Source organism: Corvus hawaiiensis, chromosome 9 (assembly GCF_020740725.1).
Source record: "Corvus hawaiiensis isolate bCorHaw1 chromosome 9, bCorHaw1.pri.cur, whole genome shotgun sequence".
NCBI classification, from domain to species: domain Eukaryota; kingdom Metazoa; phylum Chordata; class Aves; order Passeriformes; family Corvidae; genus Corvus; species Corvus hawaiiensis.
Genome location: NC_063221.1, coordinates 30,373,847 through 30,396,321, shown reverse-complemented (window position 1 = coordinate 30,396,321; position 22,475 = coordinate 30,373,847). Strand labels below are relative to the sequence as shown.

Below are 22,475 nucleotides of genomic sequence, written 5' to 3'. Positions count from 1 at the left end.
CAGAATTAGGCAAATTAATTATATATTGACATAACAGCACTAAGAATAGAGATCTCTACAGAGCTTTGCAAAAAGAGGCTTTTCTACAGATGGAAAAACTTAGACACAGAGTTAAAGTTAGTTCTGTAAAAAACTCCCACAAGATGAAAACAAGTAGTTCAAGTGTCTGCTCATGTAATCAGGCTTGGTTCCTTGGTTGTTTTTTTCCCCAGTGTTGGCTTTTGGCTGCCCCAGAGTTGTCAAATAGACCCTGGAAACTGGTGGGGAGGTGAGAAGATAAACCTTGCACAGGGTTTCAGGCATTCAAGGGATAAGACTGGCTCAGGTGCATAAATACCGGATCTAACCTACATACAAATGAGGCCTTTAACGGGATCAAGGTAGCAGCTCATCACTGGGAAGGCTTTGGTTTGCTGCCATCCAAGAATAGGCGCAGAGCCGAAGACCACCCTTGCCCTCACGACCTCCCTGCCCAGAGGCAGGTCAATGAAGAACAGAGATCTACAGAGCCAAACTGACACACAATATTTGTTAATAGAGAGTTTCTAGATTTGCACAAGTGGGTCTATTCCTTATTTCATCTTCCCGAGGCAGCCCCCTTTTCCCTGTACTCTCAGAAAGCAGAAACAGCAAGTGAGGTGAGATGCTCACTGCCATTCTCACATTCTGTGCTAAATTATACTTCCCTATTTTAGGTACTAAACAATTGAAATGAAGTTCGTGTCTCCTTGGTGCTTCTGACCTGTTTGGTGTGTTGGAGTTCCTTTGGCAAAGGGACAGGTAATGTACCCACCAACTAATGAAGGGCACCCAGTGAGAGCTCTTATGTTTTTTAAAAAATAATCCTATTGGTAATCATACAGATAGCAGAGTCAGACTTTAAAATCATCCCATCCCTACAGGGAACAGGTCTGTAGAGATGCTCTCTGTGTGGAGAAGGATGGTTCAGTCCCAGTGCCTTTTCAGTCTGGGGCCTCTTCAAGAGCTGTGGTGGGGTTTTGTGAGGTGGGAGCCCCACCACCACATCTCACACCAGCCACTGACAGCTGCAGAACGATAGCTGGGTCTTTCAATGCAAGCCAGTGCACAGCTGGGCAGTATTCCTCACATTTTTCTCAAAAAAATCTGAAGTATCTTGGGAGAGGAATCTGCATGATATGCAGGAGGAGAGACAGGGGGCTCCCCTGCCTGCCCTCAGAGTAGTCACCTTCCACACACTTCCGACACTGCCCTGTCATGACAGGGCTGGTTGGGCAGGGTACTATCTCTACCCCTGCCAAAATGTGAAACTGGGCAAAGAACCTTTCCCTTTGCCTTGAGAAACCCAATGGATGGCTGATCTCAGCCAGCTGTCTGGTGACTTCTTTATTTCTCAAGGCATGGTGTTTCCAGGTGTGATTAAGTAATCAACCCATTTCCTGAAGGCAGCTGAAAGTTGGGAGTGTTGGTAATGAGGGAAGTCCAGACTCAGTTTTACAGATGCAGTATTTTACACAATGTTAGTAACACAGTTTGAGGGAAATCTGTAGCTGAGAGAAACAGGAGACTTTTCTGTCTCCAAAGTGAGATGTGTACCAAATATGAAGTCACTGCAGCTGATTTTACAGATTTTCTGAAATACGTGAGTTGTATATTCTCAAATATTCAGCATTTATTGTCAACTTTTTGGAACTTCAGTAAATCTTTTATGAGAATTTTGCTATTCGGCCTCCAAAGCTGCTGGGGGAGATGTGCAGAGTCCTAAAGGACAGATGAATATGAGCTACCCTGGAACTGCAAAAATAATATTTTAAGGTATCTTAATTGGAAATTCTAAAAAGAATCAGAGTTTTAAGGAACCTGGAAAATCAACCCATGTATTTTAGCACCTGCAGGAGCTTTTAAAACCCACAACTAAAACCCCTGGCCTTGATTACAGATATCTGATGAGTCAATGTATTCAATCTTTGGTCAAAAGGTCACTTCACTGAATTCCAAAACACACTTTTTTTTTTTTTTTTTTTTTTCTAATATACATGGAATATTACCATAGCTGTTACTCTGCTCTTCTGAATAGCATCAATTGTAATGCTGTAACAATCTGTGGGGGTGAGGTTTTGCAGCTGGCTGCCTGATTTGAGCTCCTTGGAGCTGCAGGCCTGCAGTAGAGCCAACTCCAGGCTCTGCCGCTGGTGCAGGAAGATCTCCAGACTGAGCCATCAGAGATGGCGCAACTCAGTGTGACAGACAGCAATAGGTGTCTGCAGCCAAGATGTAGGTGTCAAAAATATTAATTAGCATAAAAAAGCACCTGTTCTAAACTGATAGCTTGAGTTGGAGATGGTGAGATAATGCCAGGTGATTGCATTGTATCCCAAGGGAGAGATCCTGTGATGGGCAAGATGAATTCCTCCCTGGAAGTGCCCCTCTCTTCCTTGACTGCAAGGCTGCTGAACAGCTGTTTCAGAGGTGACACCTAGATGTTAGGCAGTAAAATGTAACTGAGGTGAATCCACCCTTCATGCCCAGATGTGATGTGCTGTCTTTGTACATGCAATGTACATCTGATACAAGACCTTAACAGAGCTCTACAAAGGTTAAAGCACAGACCAGTAATTACAAAGATCACAACTCCTAGGATCTGGATGCTACCCCTCTCACAGCCTGGGCATATGAATCTTGGAAAAGTAATCTTGGGTGGGATTTTTCTGGGTGTTTAGGTGTGAAATCGTGTCGGTTCCAAGTGATTCGTCCAGCTTGTTGTCAATCATTTAAGCATCTAAAGGCTGCTAGGATTCTTGCCTTTAAAAGTCTGTCTCCACTTCCCTGTTTTCAAGACGGCGTGACCCCTACCTGCTGGGCAGGATTGCTGTCCCCAGCGCTTTGAGGTCTTTGGGTGGCTGATGCTGCTGGTTAAAAGTGCAGGCTGGTCATGAATTTCAGATTGTCTTGCACGTGGTGGAGTGCAGACAGCACAGCCCCCGGGCCCCGCTGTGCCGAGCACTGCCACAACCAACCTCAGACTGCGGCGACAAAATTCTTAGCGCCAACTGGTCTGTGAGATCAGCTGCTCCCTTCCTCCTGGCTTCTTACTCCTTCTGCTGTGTGACTCAAAGGCCTGACAGGAAGCAGCACCCAGGTAGTATTTACTCTGGTCTCTGTTATACCAGCACCAAAACATTTGCTCTGTTCCTTAAAATGCAGCTTCTGAAGAGAAGAATAGCCAGTTTTCCCTGTGTTGCCGGAATCTGGCTTGAGCACGGCACAGGAGCAGGCGGGGGGGGGGATGCGAGTGGGAGCGTCTGTGCACTGCTGGAGCCTCCCAGTCAGTTTCCCATCTCTCCCAGTAGATGATGCTAAAGCGCGATTGTTTTCAGCAATTTTAAGGAAGTGGAAGATTTTATCAGGGGAAATCCGAGGTGGTAAGAAGGCTTCTGGGGCTCAGTGCTGCAGGGGAACATACTGCAAACATCCTGAAAATTCTGCGGACCAGTTTGCTCTGGTTTTGTTTTATTAACAACTTGAATAGTAACAGGGTTAGAGGTTATGTGGGTTTTCAGGATTTTTAAGCAGGCCTATGTTTACTTGTGTATTTCTGCAGTCCTTACAGCTCAAGCACAGCACCACTTCACACTGTCTTACCGTGCCATTTCTTGTCTCTCACCATCACAGAGCTCCTCACCTTCATTTCCATACCATATTTCCTGACCTCTGTTCAGGCCAGTCAGACACATTCGAGGTAAGTATCTCATCTTTGGAATGAGATACTTAACAAGAGCTGAAGCTTTCTGGTTGCTTTTGAAACGTGCAGAAATGTGTATTACTAGAAACAAAGCAGCATTTTGCCTGTAAATGCTGCTAAAGTTCAGATATGTTTAAGCTCTGGACGCTCTCTGGAGCCAGGAGAAGAAATGTTTCTGGAGTGGGAAGTGTAGGCTCAGATATACATTTTTCTGGAATTTAGGAAAATTATTGGGAGTTTGGCCTAGTCTTTACTTCCATTAGAATTTTTCTGAGGACTTCTATGGCAGCCAATATAATTCACTCTGAAATGAAATTTTAAAGTCCAGAGATTCATCTGGAAGTTCTTAATAAAAACAATAAACATACAAACTTACACTCACTTCTTTTAGTTAGAAAAATTGCCTACATTTTTTCAGTTGGATACTTTTTGTACTTCTACAGCTGAAAAGTCTTTTTTACCCCTCTTTTAAGAAAAAAGACAAGTTATGAGTCTCTTTATGAGACTTCTGGGGTCCAGGCCATTAGTCCTGCACTGATGTGCCTTAGGAAACATGCACAAGGTCCTGTCTTCGCAGGCAATTTAGAACAAAGCATATTTTGGGAAAAGGATGTACAGAAATACAAAAGATTTCTCTCGATCCCATGTCTGGCATGTGGGCAGGCTCAGAGGAGAACTTGATTCTCCATCAAGGGCTGAGTCTGCTGGACCATTATTGCTCCATGTTAATACATTCATCAATGATACACCAGGGCTGTTGGATATAACACCACGACCTCCCCCCTTCCTAAATTCCTGTAGGCAAACAGAGCACATGTCAGGGATCCAGCACTGATGTTGCCTTGTCCCTGACTGATGCAGTTCCTTGGGTCAGGAATATATCCTGGGACAGTGAAGAATGCATCAAGATACATGGATAGGTTTGTTTTCTTCAAAGCCCTTGGACTAGAATCAAATTGCCTGGAGGGAACTTTTAAAGAGTCTTTTAGTCTCTTTTAAGAAGAGAGATTCTGCAAATATTACCGGGTTTGCAGGTTTCTTTCACTGACTGCATTGGGTTTTCTTGGATTCTCCAGAGATGATGTCTATTTGGTGCACATGGCAAGCAGCCACTGTAGAGTCTGTTCAATAAATGGAGGTGTATCCCCTGCTCTCTGGAGATCATGCTCATCAAACTGGGCTTTCTTCTTCACCCGTCTTGGGAAAAGGTTATCAACAGGAATTGGGTGGATGGATGTTTTACAAAGGTAGTGGACAGGACGAACCCAGTTCTATGTGGGCTTTTATGGTGATGGATGAGGTGGAGACCAAGCCAGGTGGCTGTGGAGCAAGAAAGTTTACTAAAAGCAAACTGCAAGACAGCTGGAAAACAGCCTGATGGGCTCTTGGATCAAATTCTAAACTAAATGAGAGTATTATCCTTTTGGGATAGGGCGACAACAGCAAGTATGCAAGGGCAGAATGGATGGTGGGATTTGTAGAGAAACTCCAGGAGAAAGATCAATAATTACATGAAGTGGCGATGAATGGGAAGTACAGCATGAGAAATCTGACAGAATTGTGCTCTTTCCACCCTAAGTAAGGCAAAGTATGAAATTCAATATGTAAGAGAAAAATGGGATTTTTCTCTGTTGTCAGTGACCTTCAGTAGCTTTTACAAGTGGAGTTGTTATTTAAAAAAGAATGGCAAGAGCTTACTCCACTTTGCACTTTGTCACTATTTGAGAGACTTGGAAAAGAAGGATAAATATGGCTCATACAGACTTTAAAATAGCTAAATGCAATTGCAGAATGAATTACTTCAGAGTTACATGCAGTTATTAGAGTAAGTGTAAGGTGTTATCCTCTTCAAAATGGCCAAAGAAAATAAAATGGGAACCTCCTAGCAATAGTATTCTGACCTCACCAAATGCCTTTGTCTAATTTAGACTGCATTAGCAATTGTGTTCTTCACAAAATCCATGGTAGGGGAGGGGAGAATTTATAGACAGCATAATGTTCTTAAGGGATTCACACAGTGAAATTATCAAATGCATTTAAAAATACAAAATTAGCACTTTTCATCCATAAATTTCCAAAGTTATATTTCAAAAGGAGGACATTACCTAACTCCATGTGAACTAAATAACTTTAAATCAAATGAGACAATTTATGTTTGGAAGATGTTTACACTTGAAATAAGAGCATCATTTAACTTTTTTTTGCCTTTCTCTCATACTGATTTATCTCCCAGATTTGTAGAGGTCACTCTTATTGATAGAAGTCAGCATTTGTTGTGTTTTGCAATGCAAAAATTCTTTTCATTCCCTAACACTAGAACAATATTTCATTGAATTGCTCTGGTTTATTAGACTAGTTGCACAGATGTCCTCTCTTCCTGAGCCAGATGTACAGAGTGCTGCTTCCAGCTTAGCCCAAACTGGAACATGTTGACAGAATAACATAACTGAGACCAGACATATTGCATTTTACACTAAAGGTCATGCAAAAAGCACAGACTGCATATAACATGGGCTGTTTTACATAAACACACATTTGGTTCAGCTTTGGTATAGGGATTACTGAAAGAATGTTCCGGGAGGACAAGCTATAAAGCAGTTGGAAAGATCTGACTGTTGTTGAATGAATTATCCCAAACTGGTACATCTCTGTCAGAACAAGTGTGAAGGGCTCTCTGCAAAAGGAGGTGAGAGAAAACTCTCTCAGAGGCAGAAGCTACTTGGCAAGTTGAACAGGAGATTTCCCAAGGACTTTTCCAGTGCAGTGGGATTGATTCAGTACTGTCCTTAACTTGCTAATTCATTTCACCAGCAAAAAGGACTCATCAGAGGAGAATAAGAAATCAAATTGCCCAGCAAGGAAGTTGTATGAATGCAGGCAAAGCCAGGGTGTTCCCAGTGGCTGCAGTATCTGTTTGGATGAGAACCTGAGGAAAGCATTAATGGATCCAGATGTTACAGATGTGGAAGGATTGTCCTTCAGAGCAGCCACAACTTGAAATGCATAAATGTCACACTCATATGAGCTGAAGAAGCAGGTAAAAACCTGGAGCCGGGTTAGTTCATAGAACCACAGAATGGTTTGGGTTGGAACAGACCTCAAAGATCATCCAGTTCCAACCCCCCTGCCGTAGGCAGGGACACTTCCACTATACCAGGTTGCTCCAAGCCCCATCCAACCTGGCCTTGGACACTTCCAGGGGTGAAGCAACCACAGCTTCTCTGGACAACCTGTGCCAGGGCCTCCCCACCATCACATGGAAGAATTCCTTCCCAATATCTAATCTAATTATACTCTCTGTCAGTGTGAAGCCATTTCCTCTTGCCCTGTCACTCCAGGCTCTTGTACATAGTCTCTTTCAAACTTTCCTGTAGATTCCCTTCAGGCACTGGAAGGCTGCAATTAGGTGACCCCAAAGACTTCTTACCTTCTGTTCTAGGAAAAGGGTACAAAACCAGACCAGGACCAAAATTCCCAATGTTTCTTTGTCAACCAGATTGGTCTCAAGTGGTAGAAATCTTGCATGATACATGCCGTGCTGCACTCAATCCTGGTGACAGGGGGGAGGGAACAAAACTCCTCTGAATTCTAGAATTCACCTGTGACTTGCAGCAGGGTTCTTTTGTCTGTTCAGGGTTTTTTTGCAAGAAACTTAACCTCTCTCATTTTTCTGATGTGAAAACTGCTATAACCATTAACTTCCTAAGGAGTCTGTTCAGTTTAATTAATCAGCATTCATAAAGTCTTTGAATTAAAAGTACAGTACGGACTGTAAGTGCCAAGGATTACTGGTACTACAAACAAATGAACAACAGCAAGTGACTATAAGCACACTGCAAAGGAGGAATGTCATTAAGGAAAGAGGTCCCATTTCAAGCTGCCAAATACAAAGGAGTGAGTCATTTATTTTCAGTATGAAAAACATTTCAATGTTGTTCTTTAAGTGATTCTGCTTATGATCATTACTCCTTAGCTAACTGCTATAAATACTTTGAAGTGGTGACACGGTCTTCCATTCCCACCTAGAAATGCGGAAAAAGGGGAGAGGAAAATAGAAAAATAAAAATATCTGAAGAAGGCATGTCTGCTTTGCCACATGCTAAATTCAGTCATTTTTGTCTGATGCATAGTTTTGCCTTTTTTTTTCCTGAAGACATCTCTGTGTGTGTGAGGGCTGTACTGTCCCATGCTTTGTTGTTACAGTCTGACCAAGATTTATGAGTTGATAACTGTCTAAATTCTGGATCACAAAGCATCATTTTTGTTCTCTCCTGACCTTAGCTGTGACCTCTGGGACTGCAGGCAGAGAGAAATGTGTAACTTGGGTACAGTCAGGCAGAGTAACGCAATCTGCTGGCACTGCTAAAGCACAGTGTCACGTTTCTGTGACACAGTGCATTAAATTGGCCCGCAAAGGAGTAGCAAAGGGTACAAGAGGCAGTAGGAATTTCTGTCTTAAACAGTTTCAAGCAATGCCCTGGCTCTCTTGGATACACTCAGTATACCCAGTGACAAATGAGCAGGTTATGAGTTAAATTGTCAGGTTAATTTTGCATACAATATTCTGGCTGGTTTTTGTGGTAGTTGTGGTTTGAAACAACACTGGAAATTCTGCTACCTGAGGTTTTGGAGCAGAAGATGTGTGTGGATATGTATACCTGTTTATTTTATTCCTTGCATTGATGAGTGCATTTGCTGTCCATGTTCTGTTTAATGAGGTGCACAGAGCAGGCTCGTCTCTCCCGCCTGTGCTCCTGCCTGGCTGCCAGACCACCCAGCCCTCCTGTACCACAAGGGCTTTTCTCATGCACTGCCTCACCTATACAGCAGCTCTGTCTGGCCCTTGCAATAGAAAATCTTTTAATATACAGCGAGGCTGTCAATTCTTCACTAACATAAGGTTATTGAGACATTTTAACCCTCTGAAGAAGCATCTTTTTCCAAAGAGGGCACTAGAGAGACACTTGTTTAAAACTGGAGTAGCACAGTGGCAAATTGGACTCAGATCTCCAGTAGGAATTGTCTGCATTCCCTTCTCTCATGGAGGCAGTGACAAATGGCAGCCAAACCCTCTGGATGATGCTGCTGAGACGGGATCATTAGGAAAACATGGGTTTGCTAAGCTCCCTAAGTGACAGGGCTGTATAACTCAGAGGGCACAGTGACCAGCAGGCATCACCTGGAGAGCAAAGAAAATCCTTTCTGCTCTTTGAAAGACTAAGCCTATGATCCTTCCTTCGGGAAAGTTGTGGCAGCACATGGCAGGGAACTGGGGGCTCACAGAAACAGAGGAGGCAGAAGATAAAATTTCAGACCTATCTTTCTGATCAAGTCTGTTATTTGTTTCACATATGAATTTGCCAATCAGTAAAAAGTGATTTTACTCTCAGAGCACTGAGAGTTCTTAATTTGAATTTAGCTTTGAATATCTGCTGCTGGAAATTTGTTGGGAAAGCCAGTGCACTTTGACTGGGACGTGTGACCTTTTACCTTGATGATTCCAGAGGAAAGTTGGTGCTGGTTATTAGGGATGAATTTTTCACACGTGATAGTGGTTTGGAGAAGAGCAAGAAATAACTTGGGGCTCTAAGGAGATTCTTGCCTCTGCTATTTTCAAAGCTTTGATTCTGGACCTAAGTGGAAGTGACAGAGGAGAAGCCGAAAATTCCATGGCTCCTACAGAAGACGAGCCCCTTGCAGCACAGGCACCTTTCTGGCAGGTATGAGGTGAAGGTGATTGATGAGTTCAGGGTGAGATCCCTGTTCTGTCCCTTCCAACACCTTTAGTGCATTTAGAGAAGAAAAATTCCAGTCTCCAGTTCTGTCACTCACAGACTTCTTTGCAGAACTATGTTTCTTGCAAAATAATTATAACTGCAAATTAGGAATGGGGGTGTTCAGCACCTCCTTAAATCTCCCTCATATGCATCTAAAATAAAATGAGTGTTGCAAAACTATTGTAACCTTCTGGTATAGGTTCAAGTCAGACATGAAACTGAGATGCTTGTTTAGTAGGAGCAAACACTGTATATGCTTGATTTACTGCCCTTTTCTAACCCCAGCAAACCTATTTTCTGCACTAAACAGTCCAGGGTATTTGTAGCAACTTTAAATGTGCAACTCAAATAAAGCACAGCTGATCTTAGTCACACCAGGCCTTTGTAGCACAGCTTTTGGCCCTGTGGGGTGCCATGCCCTCAGCTCCCAGTGGTGATGCTGGTCTAGAGAAAAAAGCATTCACCTGCATGAATTGAGGGACATTTTCCCATTGCTCTCTATGGATCAGTTGGGTTCAGACTAATGTTTCCCAGGGCTTGGGGGGCAAATTGCAAGGGGAAAAGAGCAGAGGCATACAAGCCAAAGTTCATTGAGTTGGGTGAATCATGGTTTTGTTTGCTAGTGGCAGGATTCATCTTTTCTTAAAAATGTTGCTGCTCTGAGGTCCTCTAATTGCAGATGGATATCCAGGAACAGGCAGAGCATAATGTACCACACCAGCCTTACCAGCCAGGCTGTAATTTCTTTCTGGAGAAATTACTTTCCAGAATTCAGTGGGCTTTGCTCTTATTTAAAGGTATTTTCTAACAGCCTTTTAAGAGAGTGGTTCTCAAAGCTCTAAAATCTCATTTTGGATGTTTAGCTAAGTTATAAAAAGGGGTAGAAATCAGTGTGACAAATTCCTTCCTAAGAAAGTGAGTGCTTGAGTCATTCTGAGTAATAGCCACATTATGGGTGACCCAAATCTATAGTCTCTGGGTCAAGAGCAGACCAGAGTCTAGCTGAAATCTTGAGATACCATTTAAACATATATAACAGTTATGATCTTCACTTTTCTAATGACTGGAGTCCTCAGCAAGGAAAGGGAGAAGTACTGAATGGAAAATATTGCTGTCAGAGTATATTTTACTACCTGATATATTTTATTGACTGCTTCAAGGAAATCAATGCCTTAAGTAAGCATAACTACATTAGGAAAAAAAGAGAGATTGTTATATGCATTCCTGTGTGTTAAGTTCCTGCTGTATGTTTTATGTTACATGCAACTTGTTGAGCTGGTTAGGGTTTAGGAAATGCTTGAGAAAGGAAATGATCTTGACATTTGCAATTTATTTGTAAAACAGATGCAGAAACTGAAGGTTAAAAAACCCGATTTGTCTAAGTATGTGATGGCATAAAAATTGGAATAAAATGTGAAATAAATCATAGGGACATATATGGAAAATAAATGCATTAAAGCCAATTTAAAATTGTAAGAATAATTCAAAAGGAGGAAACAAATGCAAGACTAGGCAGCACAATATATAGCATGGACATGCCTGGACTTTAATTGGAGTCAGGATGACTATGTATGTCTGCACTTCACTGCAGAATTCACCAGGGCAAGGACTTAATCCCAAACCTTTTGCACAGGGTACAAAGGGCTTATGGTCCACATGTTTTAGAAACAACACAGGTACCTATTAATGTTCCAAATATGTATTTCTATTCTAACTTCATTACCGTGAATTAACACATCAAAGACCTAATTATTTCCAACCATCACATAATCAGAATTTCCTGAGCAGGTCCCAGTAAAATCGATGGCATCCTTAGCCCAGCACTGAGGTATCTCGGTGGAGATGTACATGTTTTAAGGACTTCTGGGTCATCATATGATCAGTAATGTATTTCCTCCCGTGGTTAATCCCTCAGATGCTATGCTATGTTTGCCTTGAGGCTTGTTTCAAGGTCTTGATTAATGCCACCACTCCATGCCTAGTTAAGCTGGCAGAAGCGTGTTCTGCAACCAAAATGGGTTTCCTGTCCCCCCCATGCTCTCCAGATGGTGGTTCGTGCTCCCTCCCCCTGTGTCAGCACAGGTGTTTCTCCGACCATGCAGTGAGAGATCAGAAAACTGATCTCAGTGTAAACTGACCTGGTTTAAAAAAGAAATGCCTGGTTTTCTGACAGGCCATTTCCTTGCCTGGGTTCACTGCATGAAGGGGGAGCGACAGCAGGGCTCCTTCTCTGCTCAGCTGCTCTGGAAGTCTGGGGAAGTGCGTGAAAATACTTGTGCAACTGATACTCCAGTGATCAGTTTCACCTGGATCATGGACCTCCTTACAGACCTGCATGAGGAGAACACTCACCCAGCACCAAGCTGCTGAAGAAGCAGCTCCCTCTGCCAATATTGGCCATATAAGCAAGGCCCTGTGGGATTTGCAGCCACTGTTTGGTAGAAATTGCTGGTGCATACACTCTTCCCTCATGGTGAGGGAATTCCTTACAATAGAAATCAACTCAAACTTTGCCACTAAATACATTCTAATTTTAGACCTTTAAAATCTGGGAAGGTTTTCTCACTGGTGAGGTTCTAGGCTGCAGTAGTATACTGTCAGTTGCATAGGAACAACTTGATATTTCCACACTAAAATCCAGATCTCGTGGTCTCCTATAGACACTTGCATTTCCCTTAGATAAGGAATAGTCAGTTAATTCCCTAAAGGCTGCATTCAGTCCACTGGGAAAGATCATCAAGTGTGAGAAGAGGATAAATTGCTTGGTGGCCCCAGCTTGTTTACAGATCCCATTTTTCATGAGGACAGTGATCTTCTACTTTGCATCACCTGAAGTGGCCACCACAAGACACAGCCGGGTCCCTCTCCCTGACATGACAATGACACATCTCCCCACGTGATGGCATCACGCAGGGAAGTGAAATTGTACACCCAGGTGCCAAGTGCATTGTCTGTCACACGACTGATTACACTGCAGCAAGGCACCTGACCAAACTTCTCTCACTCATTCAAAACAAAAAATATCACGTGGTGCTGGATACGAGCATTTTGGTCAAATGAGAGCTACAGCTTTGGAAACTGTAAGCAACAACTCTGAGTTCTGGCTTCTCTATGTGGTTGTGGTTCCCACACATCCTCATTGTGGTTTATTACCTGAGTTAGGTTTCAGCAAGTTTTATCTATAAGTCCGCTTACCCTCACATGGCTTGGCACAAGGCTTTAGAAAATGGGATAGGTTTTGGGCATCTCCCACATATGGAGTGGTACCAAAGCTATTCAGATGACTGGCATTCCTACTGAAAGGACAGAAGATGAATGCAATTCAAATTTTTGGGTTGGTGATTTGCATTTTAACTGGATGCTATCCCAACTCTAACAGCAAAATCTGTACATTGACCTGAAGTGTGCTTAGTAAGGTTTTAAAAACTAATTTGATTAGTTTGTGAAAAAAACCCCCATGTTGTAGAACACAGCTTTCTACCCAAATATCAGCAAGGCTTTTAAGTGTTTTTAATCTTGATTCCCTGACATCAGGGATCAGTATTTCTTAAACACTATTCAAAGACTGGAGAGGAGAGGCTGGCTGTTTTTGGACTCAGTTGTGCTCCAAAACGCTCTTCTTGTCCCTTTGCGCCCTGTTTTTACACAGGTCCAGAATGACACAAGCTTCTGATGTAGAAGCTGCTCCTACCCTTGCGGCTGAGCCGGGTGCTCCTGGTCCCCAGCACAGAGGACATTCCCTGCACTCTTGGTGACAGTGAGCAAGGTGGGAGCAGCGCCGTGTCCTTCGTGAGCCTGCTCACCCTGCACTCATTCTGCCACACTGAGATGCATCGCTGGTGCCTGGAAATGATGCTGGTGTGGAAGGTGGCAGAGCCAGAATGCAGCTGCTTCTCTTCTCATAAATGAACGTGAGCTGGTTTGATTAAGGGTTCAGCAGAGGCATCTGCATCTGGCCTCCCTAACACAGTATCTGAAATACACTGTCAGGACTTCACCCTCTTCCAACATGTTATACTTAATTAAGCCGCATGCTTTTTTCTTAAAATAATAGAAACTGCATCAGGGAAAGAAGGTAAAGCAACAAGAAAATAGAAATATATCATAAGATGGAACAGGTGTATCTTAACAAGGATTGAAGGAAAACCAAAACTCTTTCAAGTCTTTGAACTTTTACAAAAGAGAGTAAAGGCAAAATGAATCATTGACATTATAATAATTAGCTCAATTTACAAGCTTTTGTGGAAGATTTTTTTCTCAAACAGCTACTTTGGAATTCAAATTCTATTTTTGCTCTTGTATTTTACCTGCGTTTGAGGTAAAGTGTGAAATTTCCTCTAAATTCCACCCTATAGTAGTTCATCCTTAGGATATTGTTTTAAACATAATTGAATTGCTGGGGTAGATTAAACATTGCAGCATTTTAAGCAGGGGAAATAATTTAATGATGTGGTCTTTAAGACAGTTAATTAGCCTGGCATGTATGAAAGTGTAACAAGAACACCACCTACTGTAAAAGTGAATGTTCTACACTCCGCAGCACTAATTCCTGATAGCTTCACCCTGCATGGAAATCATTAACTCCTTTTTTGTCAAATGTTTTTAGGCAAAATTACTGAGTTTGGAGTTGGGGATCATAGCTCTTGCCTACATTAGCCAGAGGAAAAATCTAATAGGTAAAATAAATCACAATTTGTTTACACATCAGGAGCGATCCTCTCTGAAAAGATTATTCTGGGGTCTGATACAAGTCATTTTCATAATGATGATGGATTTTTTATCTGGAAATAGTAAGGATTTAAATAAAATTTCTGGTGATGTCAGCACAGTTTTTAGAAAATTGCTTGTGGTGACCCTTCTGCGATATTGCTGTGCTGCTGACTTGATTTATCCACCATAGGATGGGCTGGAAGGGATAATGTCCAGCACTCGCTCTGTGGCTTCAGCAGGAGGTGACAGAGGTCACAGTGCAGGGAAGTTCCTGTGGTCTCTCCATAGCTCTCGAGCTCTGTTTTTGAGGACAATCAGCAAGATCTGCATCTCCCATGCAGCCTGAGCCAGTGGGGAGCCAAGTCCCACCAAGCACCTCGGGCTCCAGGAGATCTCCGCTCCCAGAAAACTGCTGGCACTTTGCAGCATTTCCCCACTCATTCACATTTGTCTCAAAGCAAGGCAGGACAGAGGCTTCCCAAAAAAGTCTGCGGGATTGGACTACCCAGAATCTTCAAAAGGCCATTGCCAGCTTTTATCAGGACTCCCACAAAGTGTGGTGAGTCTTCCTCTTTTACACTTTGCCTCTTTATCTTGCTGTAGCAAAGTTGTGATATTTAGTGGCTGTAATAACACTCCAGGTTTGAAATCCCGAATTCTCAGGGATCTTTTGCCCCTCACATGAAAGCCACTTACAACTAGTTATAAAGGACCACAGAGCTTCTGATTTTCCGTATTGCTGGGACAGTTGTGACACAATTCAATGAGATGATAACGCCTTCCACTAAGTGGATCAAAAAAAGAAAGAGAAATCGGATGGGGAGAAACAGTGAGGGAATTCTTCAGGGAACAAAGCATAGTGCTGGCCCTGTTGAAGGCAGTAGAGATGTTGTTCTTATTTCCAATAGCTCCCGATTTTACTCAAAGTCACTTTCTGCTTTTATGTCTGCTGCTGAAAGTGTTGAGCACAGCAGAATTTTCTCTTCCAGTCAGAGAGCAGATTTTGTGTTTTGCAAGCGACGCTGAGCACTGGCAGGGATGGGAGCATTCCTGATTAAACAAACTCCCTAATAGACCAAGTCTTGCGCTGCTAAACTTGCATGCATTATTGCGCAGGAGGCCGAGCATATTTCAGCCACAATGATGGAGTGGGCAGCACTCTGTCAGATCAATTATGTACAAGGCCCATCTTCTCTATGATTCCCTCAATTTTTCCTCCTGACAGTTCACCTTGTGCCCAACCTTCTGTTCTCACAGAGAAAAACCTGCCAACAATAGAAAACCTAAGGCTGTTTTTCCTTGCCACTAAATGGCATAAAGTAACTCTTTCCTGTCAGGTTCCTCATGACTTTTCACACAAATTTATCTTCTCCAGTTTAGGGGATTTATAGCCTTTCTATGTCTCCTTCTTTTTTTTTTTCTCTCTTTGGTAATGTCATGAAGACAGTGAGTGCACACCAGAGTGGTCCCTGCATATTAATAGCACTGCAGTGGTGGCAGGTCCTCCAGCCAGCTCCAGCCTCAGTGAGGAGTGGCTGTGCTCAGACACTGCCCATGTCCCATCCCAGGGCAGGAGACCTGGTCCATGCTGGGTTATGGCCTATTCCACATCCTGCCTGTGCAAAGGGCACTGAGATCAGGCTTTACCAAATGTTTCTTTTCACGACAGAACACACCATTGCCCATGGAATACGAATCCTAGGAGAGACTGTTCAGTTGCCAGTCAATTATCTGATGCAAGTGGCCTCAACCATTTACCATCAGTTCTGCCCTGAAGTATTTAATTCAAAGAATGAAGCTGAATTAATAAGTGAGGACCAGTATTGGACATACTGTCCGGATTAACTCAAAGCAGATTTCATCAGAGTGAGGGGCTGAGTAAAAATGAACTGAGTGGTGTGAGCTGGGGCAGCCTCAGAAAAAGGGAACTGAACTGAAGCTGGTGCTTCATCTTTCTCCATCCTGTAAATCAAGCTATGCAGCTGGGTCAGCAAAATAAGCTTGGTGGTGTCGAGGCTGAAGAATACCAGGAAAAGACAGCAAAGAGAGAAGTTGTTGAACAGCTTAGGCAAACTTTCTTTTATTCATTCTGTGCAGAAGGAGGAAATATTGGAGCACATGTTGAATTCCCGTGAACTCACTTGCGTGCGAGCAAAACCAACACAAAGCTCAATTAAGCAATCAAGTCCATTGTTACAGAGTTAGATTCCACATCTATCAGAAGTAGTACCAAACTGAAACAAAGCTCAGACAGATGTGTGTATACAAACACAAACCAGAAGCGATGGCTATCAGGGACCTCCTGGAGCCCCTACAACACACTGGTGGTGGAAGTTTGGGACCCTTTCTCTGCGTTTGGTGGAACTGTTGGAGCCATCCCTGCAGATGAAACTTCAAATGAAGAGTTTTGGCTTAGCTAAGCTGTTCCAAACAGCGAGTGTTTGTGATGTGTGCAAGGGCAGAGAGCCCCACACCACCTGCACAGGAGAGGAGCTGTCTTGGAGTTGGTGCAAAGCACATTAAATGCAGCCAGAGCAGTCCGGAGCCCCGGGGAGCTGAGGCTGCAGACATCGCTCCAGCTGAGGATACGAACGCATTTTTTTGGTTCAGATTGGTATCTTCCACAGATGCCTTATCTTCCCAACAAACTAGCTTCCCTTCCTTACTTCCCTCTCCTCTGATCAAAAAACTGTCTTTTGACAGGGCAGAAATTAAGCTGTTTTCTACCTTTATCACTTAAACCTGGGGAGAATGCAAGGTCCTGATAATGCAGCTTTTCCACAGTCTTTTTTTACTTCTCACCATTTTCCATTTTACTTCGATTGGAAGTGTTCTGCTCTCACTTTCCAATCTCACTTGTCTCTCCCTCTGTAATGAGAATCCAGGTAGCAGATATATTATGTGATATACTGTGCCAAGCAGTCACAACACGGTGGGATCACCATGTTATGGAATAAAGACTACACGTGGCAAGTGCAAGATTTATCCATGGAAAGTCATTGCATTCTTTGATTGAGAAATAATACTCTCCAAGACAAATTTAACATTTTTGGTCTCTGATACTCAAATTGATTTAGAAAAGAAGGTGATGCATAATAAAAAATTAAGTTTCAATAACTGAGAAATACACAGTAAAATGTTTTCAAGTGTATGTAACTGCTGTTATATGGTATGAAATGTTCTTTTTATAGCTACTTGATCCTCCTATCAATGACTAGAGCAGAATCTTTTTTAAAAAGTATCCTGGAATGAGCAAGGTTACATCTTTAAAGATACCTCATGTATCTTTAGCAACAAAGAACAATGAGTCTTTTCTCAGTGGAAAAGGTCAGCCCTTTATATGGTCTCTGATATTTAAAGTTTTAATTAGAGATCAACTATATAATGATGGTGCCTGATGGTGCACTGCTCTGTGTTGTAAGGCTGACTGCAGACAGCCTGAGTCCTTAAATGCTTTTACTTCCTATTTGGGCATATTTCCAGTAAATTCCTAGAATTACAGACCGCTAGGTGAAGTTACAACCTCTAACCATGATTCCAGTGAAGAGCAGTGAAAAAAACAATCAGCTGGAATCTGGTGCTGAAACAGAACCAAGTTTACCTGAAAATTATGAGGCAGTGACTTGAGAAGATTTAACCCTGCTGGAGAACTCTGTAAGTCCAGTTCCTACCACTCCTGCCTTTCTGCCGGGTGCACTTTGGAAAGAAGGGGCCCAATAACCTACATTACAAGCGAATATTTCAATCTGACAGCTCACTCATTCTGACAGCAGTGCTGTGACAACACGTCTGGGTCAGATTCAACACGATTATGTAAGCCACCAACCAAACCTTTTTTTGAATACATTAAAGGCTGCTTAAGTACAAAACCCACCCATGCAAATCTTAAAATGCAGGGAAATATTTGGCTAAGGAGAGCTTTGGACACCCCTTTGTGCCCACACATTATAGCAAGCAATCACACCGAGAAACAGCCTCCACAAGAAACTCTTTGCATTTCCAGCATCCAACAAATCTAACACATGCCCAAATTCCTCTGCAAAAGGAACAAACCTTAACTCTGACCTCAGCTGGAAGCTGGCACCGCCAGCTTTGGAAGGGGAAGCTCTGACTGCTGGCACCTCTTGGGTGGAAGTAGACAGAGGAGGAAAATCAGCTCAAGAAAAAGTCTGCCTGGACAATGTGGGCTTATTTCCAGTCTACAGCATAATGTACAACATTTCTTAAATCACTAGTTTGTATCCAGGACAGGAAATGCCATCTTTGGTTTCTGGGAAAGGGATGAAGGTAGGACTTGGTAGGACTCAAGGTGAGAGACCCCTGTCCCTTCTGGCAGGGGTCTGGTAGGTTTTGGCCAGAGCTACCAGACAGATGGTTGGTGTGACTGGAAGCTCAGCCATTTCTTTTGAGTTGAAATCCTTTCTCAGTGTTTCTGGAGCCTTTCAGCTGCATTTTATTTCTGACCTGACCATTCTGAGTTTGATTTAAAGAGGGCACTCATAAGCAGAGAGAAAGATGTTCACAAAGGGCTTTGGAGCGCTTGGACTTGTTTAATATTAGCACCTCAGAGGCTTCCTGCGCAGGCAGTGTTTCACTCCTGAAACAACTTTTCGTGACACTGGTCCATCATCTTGTGCTACAGCCATTTATCCAACCCAGCCATCAACCTGTCTGAGCAGAACTGGGGACACAGGGGAACTGAGAGGGAAACCCTGGTTGGAGGAGCCACATTCAGAGCTGCAGTTACGGCACAGGAACTGGATGCTCTGGGGTTTGAGTGGCACTGGCAGGGCTGGCTCCAGGCCAGGCACTGCGATGGCCTGAGGGACACATTCCTGTGAGGACAAGGGCTCTCAGCTCCCGAGGAGATACCACTTATGAGGCATATTTCATGCCCTCAACAATGGCCCCTCTCACCTGAATGTCATGTCAGTGTCACCGGTTCTTGCTGAATTTGGAGCTCAGCAGTTGCCTGCAGGCAGGATATCGCTTATCAGCATCTTGGTTCTTTAGGAGGCTGATTCCCCAAACTCCTCTTGAGCTGTTACCCAAAGGCTTTCAGCTGAGAGAGAATGAAATGCTTTGCACCGTCCTTGTAAAGGGCTGCTGATTCCTGGGCCACCAAGTCAAGACACCCAAACCAGCTGGGACTCTGCCTGTGCACCCTGGAGGCGGAACTGAGCTCACCAGGTAAACAAGACAAGAAGATGGAGCAGAGAAAACCACTCTAGTAGGACATGTGGCCAGGAAGGCTCTTTACTCTAATGAAGTCACCTCGGTACCATCCCACGGTCATTAACAATACTAAAAAGAAATGAAACTGAAAGTAGATCAGCCAAGTTCCTGTGATATTGAAAGGATGCAGTGACAAGGAGCCCCTCACAGAGGCACAGATATAGCTGTGACTGTTGTACCAATTCCTCAAGTTAAAGGAAAATTCATTTACTAAGATGTCCCCCCTTTCCTTAAAATGGGACATGGTGGCAGATCTTGTGTAACACTACTGGGGTTAATGGAGGTACTTTGGATTTGCAGACTTTGCAGATCTAAGCAGACTTTGGCCCTTCTGGTTTTAAATGCTCCAGGAAACCTGCACTTCTCATGCAGAATGAAAAGTTGTCACAATACTAAATTTTATCATTTCCTCATCATTCACTGTGTAAGCAGGCAAAGAAAACGCACATTGTGCTGCTTTAGAAAGGAATACTCTCCTTGGGGCTACCAAGTAAGAACTTCATGTTTCATATATATGATATGCAAGGTATTTGATTATTTGTAAAAATCCCTGTGATTCAGCAGTGCTGTGGGCTCTGTGAATCAGGAGGTGATGTGAAGGGATGTTTATTTGAAAGTCTTGTCTCCCTCAGCAGCCCACATTGTCTCTAATCCTCAGAGACCTGCTTCCTCTCTTCCAGAAACAAGATCTTTCCTGCACAGCCTGGGTCCTGTACTCTACTGACCTCCCTGCCTCAGATTTTGAGGAGGTTACACATCAGTGTAGGAGTTAGGTTCAAGTATGGGTTCTCTGACAGGGGCGTAAATTTTCTGAGGTATGATTTATGCATTTGAAAATATGGTTATTTGTTTTCTTGTAAAATCAGCTACTGTTGCTGATGGTTAGGAAGAGAAATTTGCCCATAACCTGTACCAAGTACCTGCAGTTGTACCTGATTCAGGCTGAGAAATGAAAGTCTTTCTGAAGGGGGCATTCACAGAGCCATCGATTGTTACAAGAACAAATAGGGCCGATGTCTGAACTCCTGTATAACACAAACATCCATGCTGATGCCTTTTTAACCTCAGGCTTATCTTTCAGAGATTCATTTGCTCCTAGTATGAACCCAGATGGATGAGCTACTTATAGGCATCTCTTATCTCCCAACAGATCTACAAGGGAAGGAGACCTTGCCTCTGAATTTTAAACACATACTCAGCTTTCATTTTTAATGGACATCCAAATCCTTGTGCTCTAAGCAAAGGGAATGGAAATCAGTACCGAAAGAGGGAAAGATGGAAGAAAATAATTTAATTTCTGGTTCTTTAGTTTCAATAATTTTATTAGTATTGCCCCTGTGCAGTCACATACTGCATTCTATTACTTTCCTGTACTAGCTGCACTCGTAAGAGTAAGAAGCACAGTGGCCCATGACTGGGTAGGTCAGCATTTTTTATTTCCTTTCAGCTCACTCTAATGAAAAGCACATGCATCCAGTAAATCTTGCCTTTTCCCTTATTAAACCAGTCGATGTTCATTACTGAGGTCTGTGCCTGGCTGGGTGGGAATCAATAAGATGATCCTTTTAATCGCCTTAGTAATCAACAAGCTATTTCTTATTTCAATCTCAGCCCAGTAGTCATTGAAATCCAATGATTTATCTGCATTACACATGCACTCACACACAGAGTAGGGAGGTTTATGTGTGTACATCTAGAGAGAGAAAGGCTGAATTTTGCAATACACTTTAGGTGATTGTGCCAGAGAAATACCCACAATGTCATTATTTACTTGCTGGTACCCAGTACCCATGTGCCCAGAATGACTGAGTGAGAGCTGGATGTTATGCCTGCAATGCAATGGATGAAACTGCAGGAAATAAAAGGATTTTAATGGAGGGAATGGTCAAAAGGGCCATTTTACCTGCCCTAAATCCACCTTCTTGATTTTCCTTTTCATTCCCATGTCTGCCTCATCCAGACAGATGGCACAGCATTGCTGAGAGCACCCTGTGAGCACAGATCTGCTGTGTAACCATGGGCAGTATTTGGCCCTTGGTGCTTTATCTTCCCCAACTGTAAAACAGGGACAGGTAGGTTGATTACCTGTAAAAACTTCAAGGAATACTATTGTACAAGAGCATTAGTTCTGGATAAATCTTGACTGTGTTTCAGAATTCAATGCTGTAGTTCCAAAACTTCCACAGATGGAGGAGAGGTTCCTGCCAGCTTTCCTCTGTGGAGAGGCTCTGGGATGTTATTAGGGCTGGTTGTCTGAGTAAGGATTGTTTGTACAAGTGAGCTAAGCTGAGCAGTGCATGGTGGTGATGTATCTGTATGAAATTTAGTTTGACTGCCCAATCAAAGTATTTGGGCAGGAATAGCAAAACCCTGACTGTGTTGAAATAAACAGCAAGTGTTCCGTTGATTTTAGTGATTTTACCCCATATTTTCTTGCTGCTGAATGATCATTAGAGTATGAATCATGGAGTGTGTTAATAGATGGAAAATTGGACACAGGGATTTTTTCCTGCTGATTTATAAACTTTGGTTTTGGGAGAGCAGAAAATGAAAGGAGAAGGAGAAAAAAAAAGTCAAAGTGCAAGTGCATCAAGTGCAGGCATCGGAGCATCTTTCAGCTGTGCCTCCTGTTACGTAAGGCTGGGCTGTGTTTGGGCTGCAACTCGACACTGCCCCTTTCTCCCCCAAACAGAGCTTTTTCTCATAAAATTCACTCAGGCACTTCTTCTCAAGTTCTTCATACACTTTTCGCAAGAAAAAAGAAATCATTCATATCTCTCAAAGAGAGTCTCGGATTCTTTAGATATTTTCCATTATAAGCTTTTGGCACCATTATTACCCACAGATCAAGTTACTTTTCTGATCCCCCTTCTTTCATCTACTAAAAATGGATTATTTCATTATTAGCCTGGAACCGTTACTGTTCACAGAGATCAGGTCTGTATATGAACAATGCCTCCCCCAGTATATTACTGAAAATCCCAGCGCTGTTGTAAGGTTTCCTTTAAACACTAGAACTCTATTTTTTGTGA

The 22,475-nt window shown here is 42.9% G+C and overlaps 1 protein-coding gene across 10 annotated transcripts in view; it reads right to left on the bottom strand.

Annotated features, from left to right (window-relative positions):
• Positions 1-22,475, bottom strand: part of NFIA (nuclear factor I A) — a 350,608-nt gene that overhangs the window by 281,701 nt on the left and 46,432 nt on the right. The window lies entirely within an intron of this gene.